This window comes from Bidens hawaiensis, unplaced genomic scaffold, assembly GCF_021521415.1.
Source record: "Bidens hawaiensis isolate Kalapana, Puna unplaced genomic scaffold, B.hawaiensis_p1.1 tig00027131_1, whole genome shotgun sequence".
In the NCBI taxonomy this organism is placed as follows: domain Eukaryota; kingdom Viridiplantae; phylum Streptophyta; class Magnoliopsida; order Asterales; family Asteraceae; genus Bidens; species Bidens hawaiensis.
In genome coordinates this window covers 28,553-47,117 of record NW_027494386.1, presented here as the reverse complement: position 1 = coordinate 47,117, position 18,565 = coordinate 28,553, and the positions used below count along the sequence as shown (strand labels likewise).

At 37.2% G+C, this 18,565-nt stretch overlaps 1 pseudogene; it reads right to left on the bottom strand.

The window, feature by feature from the left end:
• Nucleotides 1-209: 209 nt before the first annotated feature.
• LOC143574888 (putative RING-H2 finger protein ATL21A pseudogene) lies at nt 210-1,796 on the bottom strand (annotated as a pseudogene).
• Nucleotides 1,797-18,565: the final 16,769 nt, after the last annotated feature.

Below are 18,565 nucleotides of genomic sequence, written 5' to 3'. Positions count from 1 at the left end.
TAGGTATATCTTTATTGAGTGACAAATATTACAAGTACATAATGTTGTTTATATAGAGACTGAACTAGGGTTAGTAAATTATTATGCAAGAAATCTAAACCGGGCCGGGCTTGGGCCCGACCGCCCACACCCGTATCCTCTTTTGACTTCATATAATAAACCGGGCCAACAAGGCCTACAAACCCAACAAACCATTGTTCCTTCTTGCCTTTCAAACCACATCATTCTGAATGTGTCTTTTATCTGTCAATTAAACTTACATACATTATAATTTTAATGTGTGATATTTACAACAAAAGTATAAGGTATATATATACATCAATTCATTAACAAAATGAATCAAGAACAACAATGATAAACGTACATGCTACGATTCGACATGAACAGGAGAAGGCGAATTCCTACAAACCGGACATGTCCCATTCATCTTAAGCCACTCATCGATACACTCCGCATGGAAGCAATGTCGACACTTGGGTATACACCTCACCGTCTCCTTGACATGGTACTCGGCTAAGCATATAGGACAAGTTGCATCCTCATGTCCGGGGAGCCGCTTGCTTTCACCCAAAACAACTTTTGTGTATGACTCGATTGTCGCTTGGTCAAGGCCAATGATATTTGGTGACACAGTTGTGTCTTCGGGGGCAACAGCGATGATGTTGGTTCTCTGGTTAAGGTTAAGCTCATTTCGTCTATCTTTCATGCACATGAAACATGCTATTGCAATAGAGGCTGTCATGGCTGGTATAGCTATGACAAAAGCTATAATTCTAACTACACTAGGAGGTTTTCGAGCACCTGCAAATCAAATATTTAGTAATTTTTAAATATCTTGCAATGTTTTGATAACCAGACCGTTTACTAAATTGTTCGTCTTATAAGTTCACTGGTCGGACAGGTTTCATAATTTTGATGGCGTCATAAATAATTTAAAACTTAAAAACTTTTTATATAACTAGTCTAAAATAGTTGATAAAACAATTTTATCTTTAACCATAAATTTGCAATGTTAATAAAATAAAAACTCTAAAATGAACAAAATATGAAGTAGGATGTACTAAATAAATCAATAAATTAAATTTGGTACCGCCAATGCTGGAGAAACATGTTATTGTCCGTGTGTTATTATTTGCATAACCACATGAAGCACCAACCGCTTCACACATTTCACAATTTGGTGTACTCCATGTTAGAGTTATATCCTCATCAAGCTGTGATGTAAGCCCATCATCATACGGTTGTTCTACTGGCACCAGTAAATTCTTAATGATCAAACAACCCGTCTAGTTACTTGTCATCGATGTCACAAACGTCTTCGAATCAGTTGCAAATACAGAAAACGAAGAATTACTAAGGCATTCAATGGGTTCAAAACCAGACAAGTTTACATCACTTGGACAACTCAAAAGAGTGAATTTTTGGAAGTAAGAAGCCGAGAAAGGCGAATTCGAGAGGTCGAATGTTAAAAGCCTAGTGGGAAGGCAATTGAAAGGGTCATAAATTCGGATAGTTTGAGAACTGTAGTCGATAGTCCTAACCGAAAACTCACCAGAGGTCGGGAGGTTGATACGCAGCGTGCTTGGGAATGCACAACGTAGATCAAAACCAGGAAAACCGCAGTTTCCAGGCTGCCGGTCGATTAACAGGAAAGGGAACCGGACTTGGATGAAGCTTATGCCACAGTAAGAAGTTGTGCAATCATTCGATGCTGCTGAAGAATGAAGAACAATAAAGAAGAGACAAAAGAGAGGTTTGTAGGCCTCCAAGGATATCCAAGCTTTGACAATGAGCATCATTTAACATATATAAATCATAAGTCAAATCTCGTTGGTTGGTACACGTTAATTGTTTGCAAGTAATCTGTTTGTTGTTTAATATTTCTAAGGGATTAAAGTCTAATGATAATACTTTACCATTAGATTGCGCCAGTTGCATATATATTTTAAGACCACTGCAATTTAGTAATGCTCTAATTTGAACCGAGAGCAAGATATCTATATCTATATCTATATCTATATCTATATCTATATCTATGTATATATAATGAGAGAGAGGAGCAAATTAAAACACTTCTTTTTAAGTAAAATGCTAATTATAATACAAAAGTTACAACCCTACAAAGCATGTTGAAAGGGACAATATAGGGGGTGTTTGGCATTGTTTATTTTTATCAACTTATAACTTATAAACTTATTAAAAAGTAATAGGTCTTTGGGATTGCTTATAATGTGAGAGAAAAAGTTTAATTATTAACTTAATAAAATGTTATAATGAGGCAAAATAAGGAATCCCAAACACCCCATAGTCTTTTAAAACATAGTTACAATTTTACACCTTAACCTTAATCATATTTTGTAAATTTAAACAAAACTTACAACTAAAGGTGGCAATATGAGTGGGTTGGGTCGGATTTGGGTGATGGGTCAGGATAGGTATGGGTCAGGATGAATTTTTAAAATAGAGGGTTAGGATGGATATGGGTCAAGATGGGTAAAGCTAACCCAACTTGACCCAAGTAAAGGTTGACATACAAAAGGTTTTAAAAACTCCTCAAAAAAATATTCAAAAAAACTATTAAAAAAATAATAACTCAAAATATAAATAAAAAACACAAAATGTGAAATAACTAAATGTTTCCCCCGTCATCCTCGTTCATTAAAAAAACAACAAGTTCGAGTTTTTCGGGGTTTTTTCCGTTTCGGTTTTGTTTTCTTTCATTTCGGTCGGTTTCGGTATTTGCTCGGTTTCAAATATATAGGTTTCGATTTCTCGATTTTTTCGGTTTAAGTGTTTTTTGTTTTAGTCAGCTTTTTTCGTTTCATTTCGTTTTTTTTTTTTATCGTTTCGATTCATTTTGTTTTATTCTGGTCGGTTACGTATAAGTTTTCTTGTATCGTTTTGGTAAGCTTTTTTATTGCATTTCGCTTTTCTTTGTTTTGTTTTAGTTAGTTTTTCGGTGTTATATCGGTTTTTTTTATCGTATTGGTTGTTTTTCTATTTCGGTTGAGTTTCATTTCAGTTTTTTTTGTTTCGTTTGGGTCGGTTCGGTGTTTTTGATTCGTTTTGATCCAGTTTTTAAATTGCATTTAGGAATGCAACCACTAGTGTGGTTACAGTTGACAGCTTAGGGTGTCGGTCATATGGCATTCATGGGTCTCGCTCGGGTCCATAGGGTTGAGTACTATGGTCAGGTTATCACCCAGGTAAGGAATAGCGTCTTACCTTTGGTTCTTGGAACCGTTTTGCCAGTGCCCAACTCACAGTTTCTCACCCCTTTTCATATGATAGGGACATGCCACGTAACCTAGCCCTAAGGAGAACGAGTGAAAACAACAAGTGGGAATTCTTAAGGAATTTCCCGCAATTAAAAGGCAATCTAATATTTATTTTAAATTTAAATAAAAAATTTAAAGTTTTAAGGAATAGCCTCGGAGCAGTGCGTGTGTGCATGCCAATAATATAATAATAAAAAAAATTATTAACTAAGGGAAAGCAATAACAATCAAATAGAACACGTAAGGTAAGCAGATAGCACATATAGGGCTCCTAAACATGTGTCTAAGGCAATCTCTAACGACCTATCTAAAACCTTCGGCTTTGATACCAGTCTGTCACACCCCAACCTACGGCGGAAATGCCGGGGCGTGAGCTGATTGTCACAGCTCTCAAGGTTACTATCATGCAATATTAGATATTTCAATATCTATTTAATAAATTAGATTAAAACCAAATATTCAAAGACATTATCCCAATAAAAACAAATAGTGCATCAAACAAACATAAATAAAAAAAACATAAGTCTCGTTACATTTCTCTAACATTATTCCTTAAGTGAGCTTCAACTTGAACTAACTTCACATCACAAGGTGACCTGCATATGCGTTAAAATTGAGTAGTTTTGTCAATACAAGGTTGAGTAAGCAACGCACCAGTTTTTGTGTACATATAATATATATAAAAATAGATAGTGCAACAAGTCATATGAGATAAACAAATTAACCAGTGAGCAAAGATAAATGAGATGTCGAGAAGCACAAAGGCTATAACGACTGGCGTATGATCATACTATTTCTGAGATTACGTTGGACCTCTCCGAATGCGATTCACAATGAGCACATAAGCACGTAACAAGTATGGTATAAAATTCGTTAGCACATAAGACAATAGTTGCAGTTTGTGTATAAATAATATAGGAAAATATATTTACGCATATGTCCCCAAAACATGAAAAACGGTAAAATAAGGGAATGTGAAACTCACCTCAAAAGACGAACAAAGGTGATATAGAGTATTAAGAATGCGGATATCACGAGTTGACGATAAAGCCTAAAATGAACAAGGAGAATACGAATACGTTTATTCTAATGAACTAGATCGATTATGAAAACTCAATAATTAAGTAAATATTATACCCTTTTAATCATAATTAACCTAATAATTATTAGTTTATTAAATTATATACATAAAGTATATTATAATATTTTATCATATAAAATTCATCTTTAGAAAGTATTATTATTAATATATTTTATCAAATAAAAGACATCTTAAATATTGTTAGTTTTATAAATATATTTATGTATATAAAGTTTTACTTATATATTAAACATAAGTATTATTTTTATATATTAATATATATACATATATGCATACATACACGTATATACACGGACAAAAGATGTGAGAAAACAAGTGTTTCATTGTCGGTTTTTAATAAAATAGTTTTAATTAATTATTATTATTAATAAAATGTTTATTTAATGGATTAAAATAAAAATAAACAAAAATTTGCTAAAAATCCGGGGTTGCAGGGGATCGAACCCGCGACCTGCACCCCCGTGACTCAAAGGTTTAACCAGCTGGGCTGACCAGCCATGCGCAAATAAGTTTACAAACCATTAATTAAAAACAGAAACATATTCAATCATATTTTGATTACAAACCCTAACCATTAGATCGATAAAATCCGTTTATGTAAATCAAATTAGCCTTAGGGCTTTTGATCCTTACTGAAACGCGATCCTAACCATGTACAACAATTACCTTAAACCGATTTGATTGATGGTAAACGAGACCAAACGATGCCCGCCAGAAAACGATAACGAACCAGCTAGTAAACGGCGATAATAATGTAATTAGTTATAGGGGAAAGATTGGCGACGAGCGGATGTGTTGAGTGTGATTTTAATTGACTCATAACACTCGTTTATATAAGAATCGAAGTTAGGGTTTAGTTTGAAATTCAAAATCGGATATTGATGATAAATTAGAGATAATAAACACCTTTTTCTTCGTTTAACAGGCCGCAAATATGATAATAGGATAACGATGAGATTTAGATAACGAAGATTCGAAGTTCAAATTATCAGATACGGTTTCGGGTTGCGAAAGTGGGTATATGGGTCGGGTTACGGATTGGTTGAACCAACTTGACATAATTTAATTATTTAAATCTATATTTCACTTCTAGTCCTTATTGTTTAAAGATAGATACAACATGTTTTCAAAGTTTAGTTTTATGGTGAATCTTGTCAATTCGTGAAATTTATAATTATGAAAAAATAATAATATACTGATAAATACGGAAAGTTTATTGATGTGAAATCACGGGCCCGTAAGTGGCTCGGGTAACGGTTACAAACAATAGGCGGGAAAACCCGAATTGTTACAGTATCCCCTACTTTTGGGAATTTCGTCCCAAAATTAGAGAATCAACATCAATGAAAATTTGAGGATATTTGAGTTTCATCTGGTCTTCACGCTCCCATGTAAACTCGGCGCCTTGCTTGGAATTCCAACGAACTTTAACTAGAGGAATGCGGCTTCGCTTAGTAACTTTATCCATATGATCCATGATCTCAACGGGTTGTTCAACAAAATGCATAGTCTCGTCAATACTTATTTCCTCTAGAGGGATATGGAGATTACCCTCGGCAAGACACTTCTTAAGGTTAGAAACATGAAACACCGGGTGAATATTAGAGAGTTCAACAGGGAGCTTGATTCGATAAGCAACAGGACCAACTCTTTCGAGAATTTCAAAAGGACCAATGAAACGAGGAGCTAGTTTTCTTTCTTACGAAAACGAACAACTCCCTTCCAAGGGGAAGCTTTGAATAAAACGAAATCACCAACACTGAACTCTAAGGGTTTACGTCTCTTATCAGCATAAGCAGCAAGGAGGTTTTGACGGATTTGAGTAATACGATCAGTAGTTGAATTAATTCCAGACCAGTTATCTGAGATTCACCAACTTCGTTCCAACAAATCGGAGATCGACATTTACGACCATAGAGCACTTTAAAAGTTGCCATACCAATACTAGAGTGAAAACTATTATTATAAGAGAACTCGATAAGTGGTAGATGAATATCCCAATTTCCTCCAAAATCGAGGAAACAAGAACGGAGCATATCCTCTAAAGTTTGGATTGTTCGCTCGGATTGACCGTCAGATTGCCGGTGATAAGCAGTACTAAGATCCAATCGAGTACCCAAAGCGGATTGAAGTGACTTCCAAAAACGAGAAGTAAAACGACCATCACGATCAGATATAATGGATAACAGAGTTCCATGATGACAAACGATTTTCTCAACGTAGATACGCGCCAATTGCTCGACAGAATAATTCTCTTTGATGGGAATGAAATGAGCAGACTTGGTCAAACGATCAACAATTACCCAAATACTATCATTGTTGCTTGCGGGTAGAAGGAAGTTTAGTGATAAAATCCATGGAAATACCTTCCCATTTCCACTCGGGGACGGGAGGTTGCTCGAGTAAACCAAAAGGTCGATGATGTTCGGCTTTCACTTTGGAACACGTGAGACATTTAGAAACATATAAGGAGATATCTTTCTTCATTCCAGGCCACCAATAGATAGAATGGAGGTCAGCGTACATCTTATCCGCACCAGGATGTTTGGAATATCATGACTTGTGAGATTCGTCCATAATAAATGTGCGAAGATTATCACGATTAGGGATCCATAAGCGGTTCAGAAAGTAAAGCAGACCATTGGGTTTAGTTTCAATTTGGGTTTCGGCACCACACGACATCTCGTCATACATATTGCCTTCGGTGACGGATTCGTGTTGAGCATCGAGAACACGCTTTTCGAGATTATTTTGAACAAGAACGCAAGTAAGAAGTATCGATTTGAATGGCTTCTTACAACTGAGAGCGTCGGCCACGACATTCGCCTTTCCAGAATGATAACGAATTTCGCATTCGTAGTCGACAAGCAACTCGGCCCATCGACGTTGTCTCAAATTGAGTTCTTTTTGATCAAAAATGTGTTGGAGACTCTTATGATCGGTAAACACCACACACTTCGTACCATAGAGATAATGTCTCCAAATTTTCAAGGCAAATACAACAAGGAGAATACGAATACGTTTAGTCTAATGAACTAGATCGATTATGAAAACTCAATAATTAAGTTAATATTATACTCTTTTAATCATAATTAACCTAATAATTATTAGTTTATTAAATTATATACATAAAGTATATTATAATATTTTATCATATAAAATTCATCTTTTTAAAGTATTATTATTAATATATTTTATCAAATAAAAGACATCTTAAATATTGTTAGTTTTATAAATATATTTATGTATATAAAGTTTTACTTATATATTAAACATAAGTATTATTTTTATATATTAATATATATACATATATGCATACATACACGTATATACACGGACAAAAGATGTGAGAAAACAAGTGTTTCATTGTCGGTTTTTAATAAAATAGTTTTAATTAATTTTTATTATTAATAACATGTTTATTTAATGGATTAAAATAAAAATAAACAAAAATTTGCTAAAAATCCGGGGTTGCAGGGGTTCGAACCCGCGACCTGCACCCCCGTGACTCAAAGGTTTAACCAGCTGGGCTGACCAGCCATGCGCAAATAAGTTTACAAACCATTAATTAAAAACAGAAACATATTCAATCATATTTTGATTACAAACCCTAACCATTAGATCGATCAAATCCGTTTATGTAAATCAAATTAGCCTTAGGGCTTTTGATCCTTACTGAAACGCGATCCTAACCATGTACAACAATTACCTTAAACCGATTTGATTGATGGTAAACGAGACCAAACGATGCCTGCCAGAAAACGATGACGAACCAGCTAGTAAACGGCGATAATAATGTAATTAGTTATAGGGGAAAGATTGGCGACGAGCGGATGTGTTGAGTGTGATTTTAATTGACTCATAACACTCGTTTATATAAGAATCGAAGTTAGGGTTTTGTTTGAAATTCAAAATCGGATATTGATGATAAATTAGAGATAATAAACACGTTTTTCTTCGTTTAACAGGCCGCAAATATGATAATAGGATAACGATGAGATTTAGATAACGAAGATTCGAAGTTCAAATTATCAGATACGGTTTCGGGTTGCGAAAGTAGGTATATGGGTCGGGTTACGGATTGGTTGAACCATCTTGACATAATTTAATTATTTAAATCTATATTTCACTTCTAGTCCTTATTGTTTAAAGATAGATACAACATGTTTTCAAAGTTTAGTTTTATGGTGAATCTTGTCAATTCGTGAAGTTTATAATTATGAAAAAATAATAATATACTGATAAATACGGAAAGTTTTATTGATGTGAAATCACGGGCCCGTAAATGGCTCGGGTAACGGTTACACACAATAGGCGGGAAAACCCTAATTGTTACAGAATCCCCTACTTTTGGGAATTTCGTCCCAAAATTAGAGAATCAACAACAATGAAAAGATGAGGATATTTGAGTTTCATCTGGTCTTCACGCTCCCATGTAAACTCGGCGCCTTGCTTGAAATTCCAACGAACTTTAACTAGAGGAATGCGGCTTCGCTTAGTAACTTTATCCATATGATCCATGATCTCAACGGGTTGTTCAACAAAATGCAGAGTCTCGTCAATACTAATTTCCTCTAGAGGGATATGGAGATTACCCTCGGCAAGACACTTCTTAAGGTTAGAAACATGAAACACCGGGTGAATATTAGAGAGTTCAACAGGGAGCTTGATTCGATAAGCAACAGGACCAACTCTTTCGAGAATTTCAAAAGGACCAATGAAACGAGGAGCTAGTTTTCCTTTCTTACGAAAACGAACAACTCCCTTCCAAGGGGAAGCTTTGAATAAAACGAAATCACCAACACTGAACTCTAAGGGTTTACGTCTCTTATCAGCATAAGCAGCAAGGAGGTTTTGACAGATTTGAGTAATACGATCAGTAGTTGAATTAATTCCAGACCAGTTATCTGAGATTCACCAACTTCGTTCCAACAAATCGGAGATCGACATTTACGACCATAGAGCACTTTAAAAGTTGCCATACCAATACTGGAGTGAAAACTATTATTATAAGAGAACTCGATAAGTGGTAGATGAATATCCCAATTTCCTCCAAAATCGAGGAAACAAGAACGGAGCATATCCTCTAAAGTTTGGATTGTTCACTCGGATTGACCGTCAGATTGCCGGTGATAAGCAGTACTAAAATCCAATCGAGTACCCAAAGCGGATTGAAGTGACTTCCAAAAACGAGAAGTAAAACGACCATCACGATCAGATATAATGGATAACAGAGTTCCATGATGACAAACGATTTTCTCAACGTAGATACGCGCCAATTGCTCGACAGAATAATTCTCTTTGATGGGAATGAAATGAGCAGACTTGGTCAAACGATCAACAATTACCCAAATACTATCATTGTTGCTTGCGGGTAGAAGGAAGCTTAGTGATAAAATCCATGGAAATACCTTCCCATTTCCACTCGGGGACGGGAGGTTGCTCGAGTAAACCAAAAGGTCGATGATGTTCGGCTTTCACTTTGGAACACGTGAGACATTTAGAAACATATAAGGAGATATCTTTCTTCATTCCAGGCCACCAATAGATAGAATGGAGGTCAGCGTACATCTTATCCGCACCAGGATGTATGGAATATCATGACTTGTGAGATTCGTCCATAATAAATGTGCGAAGATTATCACGATTAGGGATCCATAAGCGATTCAGAAAGTAAAGCAGACCATTGGGTTTAGTTTCAATTTGGGTTTCGGCACCAGACGACATCTCGTCATACATATTGCCTTCGGTGACGGATTCGTGTTGAGCATCGAGAACACGCTTTTCGAGATTATTTTGAACAAGAACGCAAGTAAGAAGTATCGATTTGAATGGCTTCTTACGACTGAGAGCGTCGGCCACGACATTCGCCTTTCCAGAATGATAACGAATTTCGCATTCGTAGTCGACAAGCAACTCGGCCCATCGACGTTGTCTCATATTGAGTTCTTTTTGGTCAAAAATGTGTTGGAGACTCTTATGATCGGTAAACACCACACACTTCGTACCATAGAGATAATGTCTCCAAATTTTCAAGGCAAATACAACAGCACCAAGTTCGAGATCATGCGTCGTATAATTTTTCTCGTGGACCTTGAGTTGTCTCGAAGCGTAAGTGATAACCTTGCCTCGTTGCATGAGAACGCAACCAAGACCTTGGTTAGAAGCGTCGCAGAAAACGATAAAATCTTCATTTCCTTCCGAAAGAGCAAGGATAGGAGCATTGAAAAGCATGTCCTTAAGAGTTTCAAAGGCTTCTTCTTGCTTTGACCCCCACACAAAGGTTTTACCTTTGTGTGTTAAAGCGGTGAGGGGCAATGCAATCTTGGAAAAGTTATGAATGAAACGACGGTAATAACCTGCCAAACCGAGAAAAGAACGAACTTCGGTGGGAGTGGTAGGCGGCTTCCAATTCTTAACAGCTTCGATCTTTGCAGGATCAACATGAATACCCTTGTCGTTGATAATGTGGCCCAAAAACTGAACTTCTTTTAGCCAAAACTCGCACTTAGAAATCTTGGCGTACAATTACTCCTTTTGAAGCAGGTCAAGGATGGTATGGAGATGATTCTTGTGGTCGCTCTCGGATTTCGAATAGATTAAGATGTCATCGGTTTACAAACACGGTTCATGAGATCCATAAACACCGCGGGTGCGTTTGTCAACCCAAAAGGCATAACACAGAACTCGTAATGACCATAACGAGTACGAAAGGCGGTCTTGGGGATGTCATCTTCACTAACTCGGAGTTGATGATAACCCGAACGGAGATCGATCTTCGAGAAGCATGTGGCTCCTTGAATTTGATCGAAAAGATCATCGATTCGAGGGAGCGGATAACGATTCCTAACGATAAGCTTGTTGAGTTCACGGTAATCGATGCACATGCGGAATGAACCATCTTTCTTCTTGACAAATAGCACAGGTGCGCCCCAAGGAGAAGAACTCGGGCGAATGAAGCCCTTGTCCGAGAGTTCTTGGAGTTGGCTCGAGAGTTCTTGCATCTCGGAGGGTGCAAGACGGTAAGGGGCTTTAGCTACGGGGTTAGCTCCGGGTATGAGATCAATTCGGAACTCGACTTGACGAACTGGAGGAAGACAAGTGACATCATCGGGAAAAACATCGGGAAATCGCGTACAATCGGAATATCGGATGTTTTCTTCTCTTTCCTTTATTTCTCCACTACGAGAACTAGGAAGGCAACACATTTCTTGCGTAAATAACGTTGAGCTTGAAAGCATGACATGAGATTAATCTTAGACGTTGGAGTATCACCGAAAACCTGAAGAATACGACCGTTTTTATAGGTATACGAATGAACTTCTAAAAAAACAACTTCCGCACGATTAAGAGTTAACCAATCCATCCCTACGATTACATCGAAACTACCCATTTGCATCGGAATGAGGTCAAATAGAAACTCGACTTTGTTAAGAACTATGACGCAATCCCTGACTACCGAGTCAATAATAATAGAATTTCCGTCGGCTACTTCTACGGTAAAAGGTCTAGGCAACTTATCCCGAGGCTTATCAATAATATACGCAAAATCCAAAGAAATAAAACTTTTATCGGCACCCGTATCAAACAAAACCGAAGCATGATGATTATCAATGAGAAACGTACCATTCACCACGTCGCTAGAACTCTGAGCTTGATTCACATTCTTCATAAACGAACGACCATTGGACCCTTGAGGGGTTTGAGCAACTTGGTTCAAAGTAGGAGCTTGAACAACAGGAGCTTGGTTTGATGCCAATGGAGGAGCCATGAGCTGAGGCACAGGAGGAGCATGGGTTTGCGGTGCATAGGTTGGAGGTTGATAGGTTTGCACTTGGTAGGCTTGAGCAGTATAGTATGGTGCAGGGTATACATGGGCTTGAGGCGGATGGGTAACTTAGTGAGGTGCGGGCATAACATGGGCTTGGTGAGCATGGGCAAGTAATGGGCAAGCGTTGCGGAGATGGTTAGGGTCTCCGCAATGGTAGCAAGCTCGGGTGTTAGGACCACCGGGCTGAGCAGGGTTAGCAGGAGGTCTAGCAGTAGGGGGTGCAGACCGGGTTTGGACGGCTTGAGAGCCAGGCGGTGCACGGCAAGAGTTAGCAAAATGACCGTAACGGTTGCATGAAGTGCATAGTCGGCAACGGGATTGAACAGGGTGGTGACGGTTACACTTGGCACAAAAAGGATGAGGACCAAAGTAAGTCTTCTTGTTTGGGGCATTAGGGTCATTGGGACCTTGGTTATTGGGTTGGTTGATGGAGTAGTTTTGGTGGTTGGGTTTACGTTTGTTGTTGTTGTTCTTGTTGAAACGGGTGTTGTTGTTGTAAGCGGGCTTGGTTTCGGCTTTGGCATCGGTGGAGGAGTCGGTCTTAGTCTTGTCGAGAGTAAGCTTGGAGTCCTTGCGATACAAGGTTCCATCCCGAACATGACTATCGGTGAGAGAGGCGGCTAGGTCCATCGCCTCACCGATGGTTAACGGGTCACGACTTACCACGGCATCGCGGAAAAGGGGTGGTAGACCGCGGATGTATTTCTGGATGCCGCGAGCCTCGGGGGTTACCAAGTGGGGTACAATTGGGCTAAGCTCACTGAAACGGTTAGAGTAGGTGGAGTTGTCCCCACCAATTTGTTTAAGCTCCCAAAACTCAGTCTCAAGTCGCTGTAGTTCGTGTTCCGGGCAGAAATCTTTCTTCATTGCCTCCTTGAATTCCTCCCAAGGCATAGCCACGACCAATTCAGATCCTTGATCGTTCCTTAGGGCATTCCACCAGATAACAGCTTGAACCTCAAAACGGCTAGAAGCAAACTTGGTCCGTTTGACATCCGGACATTCACAGTGGATAAATATGTTCTCCATTTCTTCAAACCATTCAAGCAAGGCGGTGACATTTTCCTCACCACGATAGGATGGAGGTTTGGTGCTTAAAAAGTTGCGGAAATCGAAATTGTTCGGTGCGGCCGAAGAGGCGGATCCGTTGGAGTTGAGGCTTTGAATCTGAGTGACAATCGTGGGCATTGCAGCAGCGAACTCCTTTGTGATCCTAGCAGCCAAGCGGCGATCGCGTGAACCAGATGAACGTTGGTGACGACGGTGATTTCTGAGTGACGACATTCTACGGGAAAATAAGAGTAAAAGTTTATGAGTTGGGGGATCATATGTGTAAAGATTTATGTGTAAATATTCATGAGTTGACATAACTAACGAGATTAACGTGAGATAACTAGAATGAGGAGACGGGGTTAGTTAAAAAGTATTAAGTTTCGGTTAAGTTAGTTTCACACAAAAATCTAACGAAATACATCTAGGGACGTTGGACTCCCATGAGCTTTCCATGGCAATTTGAATGGCCCAACAATAATTAACGAATAAATAATTGAGTTGGACAGCCCATCAGTGTTACATGGCAATTTGGTTGTCCCAACTAATTAACGAATTATCAATGCAATATAGTTTTTCGGCCCGATGAGCGTCTTTAACCGACCAAACTAAATAACGAACTAACGAAATAAAATATGGGTAGTCGGAGTATCTTGTGGATCACCACGTTGATGACTCCAATTAAAATACGAACAAGTTAATAAATGGATAGTCGGGATTCCCGACTAACCACTTGAAATAACGTAAAAACCATAATCGGAAGGTTGCCGAATTTAAGCCACGAACCACCGTGAATTCGGTTTAAAAATGTATATAGGAATGCAACCACTAGTGTGGTTACGGTTGACAGCTTAAGGTGTCGGTCATATGGCATTCATGGGTCTCGCTCGGGTCCATAGGGTTGAGTACTGTGGTCAGTTTATCACCCAGGTAAGGAATAGTGTCTTACCTTTGGTTCTTGGAACCGTTTTGTCAGTGCTCAACTCACATTTTCTCACCCCTTTTCATATGATAGGGACATGCCACGTAACCTAACCCTAAGGAGAACAAGTGAAAACAACAAGTGGGAATTCTTAAGGAATTTCCCGAAATTAAAAGGCAATCTAATATTGATTTTAAATTTAAATAAAAATTTAAAGTTTTGAGGAATAGCCTCGGAGCAGTGCGTGTGTGCATGACAATAATATAATAATAAAAAAAATTATTAACTAAGGGAAAGCAATAACAATCAAATAGAACACGTAAGGTAAGCAGGTAAGCACATATAGGGCTCCTAAACATGTGTCTAAGGCAATCTCTAACGACCTATCTTAAACCTTCGACTTTGATACCAGTCTGTCACACCCCAACCTACGGCGGAAATGCCGGGGCGTGAGCTAATTGTCACAGCTCTCAAGGTTACTATCATGCAATATTAGATATTTCAATATCTATTTAATAAATTCGATTAAAACCAAATATTCAAAGACATTATCCCAACAAAAACAAATAGTGCATCAAACAAACATAAATAAAAAAACATAAGTCTCGTTAAATTTCTCTAACATTATTCCTTAAGTGAGCTTCAACTTAAACTAACTTCACATCACACGGTGACCTGCATATGCGTTAAAATAGAGTAGTTTTGTCAACACAAGGTTGAGTGAGCAACGCACCAGTTTTTGTGTACATACAATATATATAAAAATAGATAGTGCAACAAGTCATATGAGATAAACAAATTAACCAGTGAGCAAAGATAAATGAGATGTCGAGAAGCACAAAGGCTATAACGACTGGCGTATGATCATATTATTTCTGAGATTATGTTGGACCTCTCCGAATGCGATTCACAATGAGCACATAAGCACTTAACAAGTATGGTATAAAATTCGTTAGCACATAAGACAATAGTTGCAGTTTGTGTATAAATAATATAGGAAAATATATTTACGCATATGTCCCCAAAACATGAAAAACGGTAAAATAAGGGAATGTGAAACTCACCTCAAAAGACGAACAAAGGTGATATAGAGTATTAAGAATACGGATATCACGAGTTGACGATAAAGCCTAAAATGAACAAGGAGAATACGAATACGTTTATTCTAATGAACTAGATCGATTATGAAAACTCAATAATTAAGTTAATATTATACCCTTTTAATCCTAATTAACCTAATAATTATTAGTTTATTAAATTATATACATAAAGTATATTATAATATTTTATCATATAAAATTCATCTTTAGAAAGTATTATTATTAATATATTTTATCAAATAAAAGACATCTTAAATATTGTTAGTTTTATAAATATATTTATGTATATAAACTTTTACTTATATATTAAACATAAGTATTATTTTTATATATTAATATATATACATATATGCATACATACACGTATATACACGGACAAAAGATGTGAGAAAACAAGTGTTACATTGTCGGTTTTTAATAAAATAGTTTTAATTAATTATTATTATTAATAACATGTTTATTTAATGGATTAAAATAAAAATAAACAAAAATTTGCTAAAAATCCGGGGTTGCAGGGGATCGAACCCGCGACCTGCACCCCCGTGACTCAAAGGTTTAACCAGCTGGGCTGACCAGCCATGCGCAAATAAGTTTACAAACCATTAATTAAAAACAGAAACATATTCAATCATATTTTGATTACAAACCCTAACCATTAGATCGATCAAATCCGTTTATGTAAATCAAATTAGCCTTAGGGCTTTTGATCCTTACTGAAACGCGATCCTAACCATGTACAACAATTACCTTAAACCGATTTGATTGATGGTAAACGAGACCAAACGATGCCCGCCAGAAAATGATGACGAACCAGCTAGTAAACGGCGATAATAATGTAATTAGTTATAGGGGAAAGATTGGCGACGAGCGGAGTGTGTTGAGTGTGATTTTAATTGACTCATAACACTCGTTTATATAAGAATCGAAGTTAGGGTTTAGTTCGAAATTCAAAATCGGATATTGATGATAAATTAGAGATAATAAACACGTTTTTCTTCGTTTAACAGGCCGCTAATATGATAATAGGATAACGATGAGATTTAGATAACGAAGATTCGAAGTTCAAATTATCAGATACGGTTTCGGGTTGCGAAGGTGGGTATATGGGTCGGGTTACGGATTGGTTGAACCAACTTGACATAATTTAATTATTTAAATCTATATTTCACTTCTAGTCCTTATTGTTTAAAGATAGATACAACATGTTTTCAAAGTTTAGTTTTATGGTGAATCTTGCCAATTCGTGAAAGTTATAATTATGAAAAAATAATAATATATTGATAAATGCGGAAAGTTTTATTGATGCGAAATCCCGGGCCCGTAAATGGCTCAGGTAACTGTTACAAACAAAAGACGGGAAAACCCGAATTGTTACATGTGTGACATTTGTCAAATTCGGGTCTCGATTGTATTCGTATTGGTATTGTTTTATGTTGTAAACCCGGCCCGTTTATATACCGAACATTTACAATATATAAAATATTGGATTTTGTCATTTAGAATATATAAAATATATAAAATATTGAAATTTTATATTATGCATTGTTTGACCATTTAAAACATACCAATTTTCATGCAAACCATAAAAGAATCTTTATACCCAACCCTTCACTCCTTCCCTATATATTCACACCCATCTTCTTCATTTTACTCTTGCTACATCTCCAAATTCTTTCTCAAAACTCAATAAATTCAAGTTTGTTATTTCTTATGTGTTCTTGAAGGTTTGACTTCCAAATGTCAAACCAAGTTTAATATTTCATTCTAATTAGCTTATGTAGTCTTATTAATCCTTGTTTATGGTGGCACAACATATATACAATACACACCCTTTGTTACCTTTGGTAGTTGCTTCTCCGACTCCGGTTGGTTAAGCTTCGGACTTCGTAAGGCAAGGCTCATGTAGGACTTTCGTGGTCCTTGATATATATATACACATATATAACTTGTTTCACATATTAATCTTGTTTAAATTATGCACTTTTTAGTTTGTTTGTCATATTTATGAAGTTCCATGGTGGGGGTTTGTAGAGACTAACATCTGTTTAACCGTAAATAGTCCAAACCGTGAACCGAACTTGTTACTAGTTTTGTTAAATAATTGTTTTAAACATGCTTTATGTTAGATTTAAGTTTCACAATTCATTTATACGAGTTCTTCGTTATTTGGGCATGTTGAGACCATCAAGGAACGTATTGTGAGATGGAAACCGAACCGATCCGATTTTTACTCGCTTAAGACACACAAGTATGTTTTTAGATATCAAGACTTGTATATTTCTCTAAAAATAGTTTGCAAAATGATTTTAATTATTTTCTTAAGTACATAAAAATGTTGGATCCAACTTGATCTCATAACATAGTTTGAACCGACAAAACCGGATACTCGCTTAACGAGTGTTGTTAGTTCTAAAGCAATAGAACTACATACTTGGTTAAGTCTTTGTTGGTGCATGATGTCAGTAGTTCTGTGTCGAGTGTCTGTAATCGTGTTAGTTAGATTTGAGTTTTGTATGTAAGCGAAGTTACTAACAAGTTCGCTTATATGGGCGAACTTGTTAGACAAGCGAAGTTAGGGACAACTTCGCCTGAACATGCCAGGCGAAGTTGTCGTGTCTATATAAGCTGTTTTGTTTACGGCTTATTGAGAAGAATTCAGTTTATTCGTGTATTCGAGTCAGAGAGTTTGTATTCAGTGATCATAGTATCACGTGTTTACGGTTGGAATACAACGTGTGTTTGATTATCGTATCGTGTGTTAGCTCGTATTGTTTTCTATACTCGTAACGTCTTACGTAGGGATTCCGCACCAACGTAGAACGCGATATCTCGTGTAGATCCGGCTGGGAACCTACAATTGGTATCAGAGCATTTGCTCGATTGTGTGGTTCGGGATTATCACGCGGGTGTAGAAATCGTTCCGTTCGACTATTCGCGGGACGAGTTTTCTGAGTTTTTGTGCTATACTCACCTCCTACAATCATAAACAACCCATAACACCTTCACAAACCTCGAAAAACCCAGAAATCTAATCTGCAGAAAGTTCGTGTTCATCAGGCGAAGTTGCCGTCACTGTTAGTAGGGTTTCGGCGAAGATATAAGGTTAAGCGAAGTTATCCACAACTTCGCCTACCTCTTCAAGTTCGCTTACCTCAAGCGAAGTTACCCACAACTTCGCCTACCTCCCAAGTTCGCTCAACTTAAGCGAAGTTATTCTCAACTTCGCCAATCCGGCGAATTTAAGAAAGTGAGCGAAGTTACAAATTCACGCGAAGTTAAGTC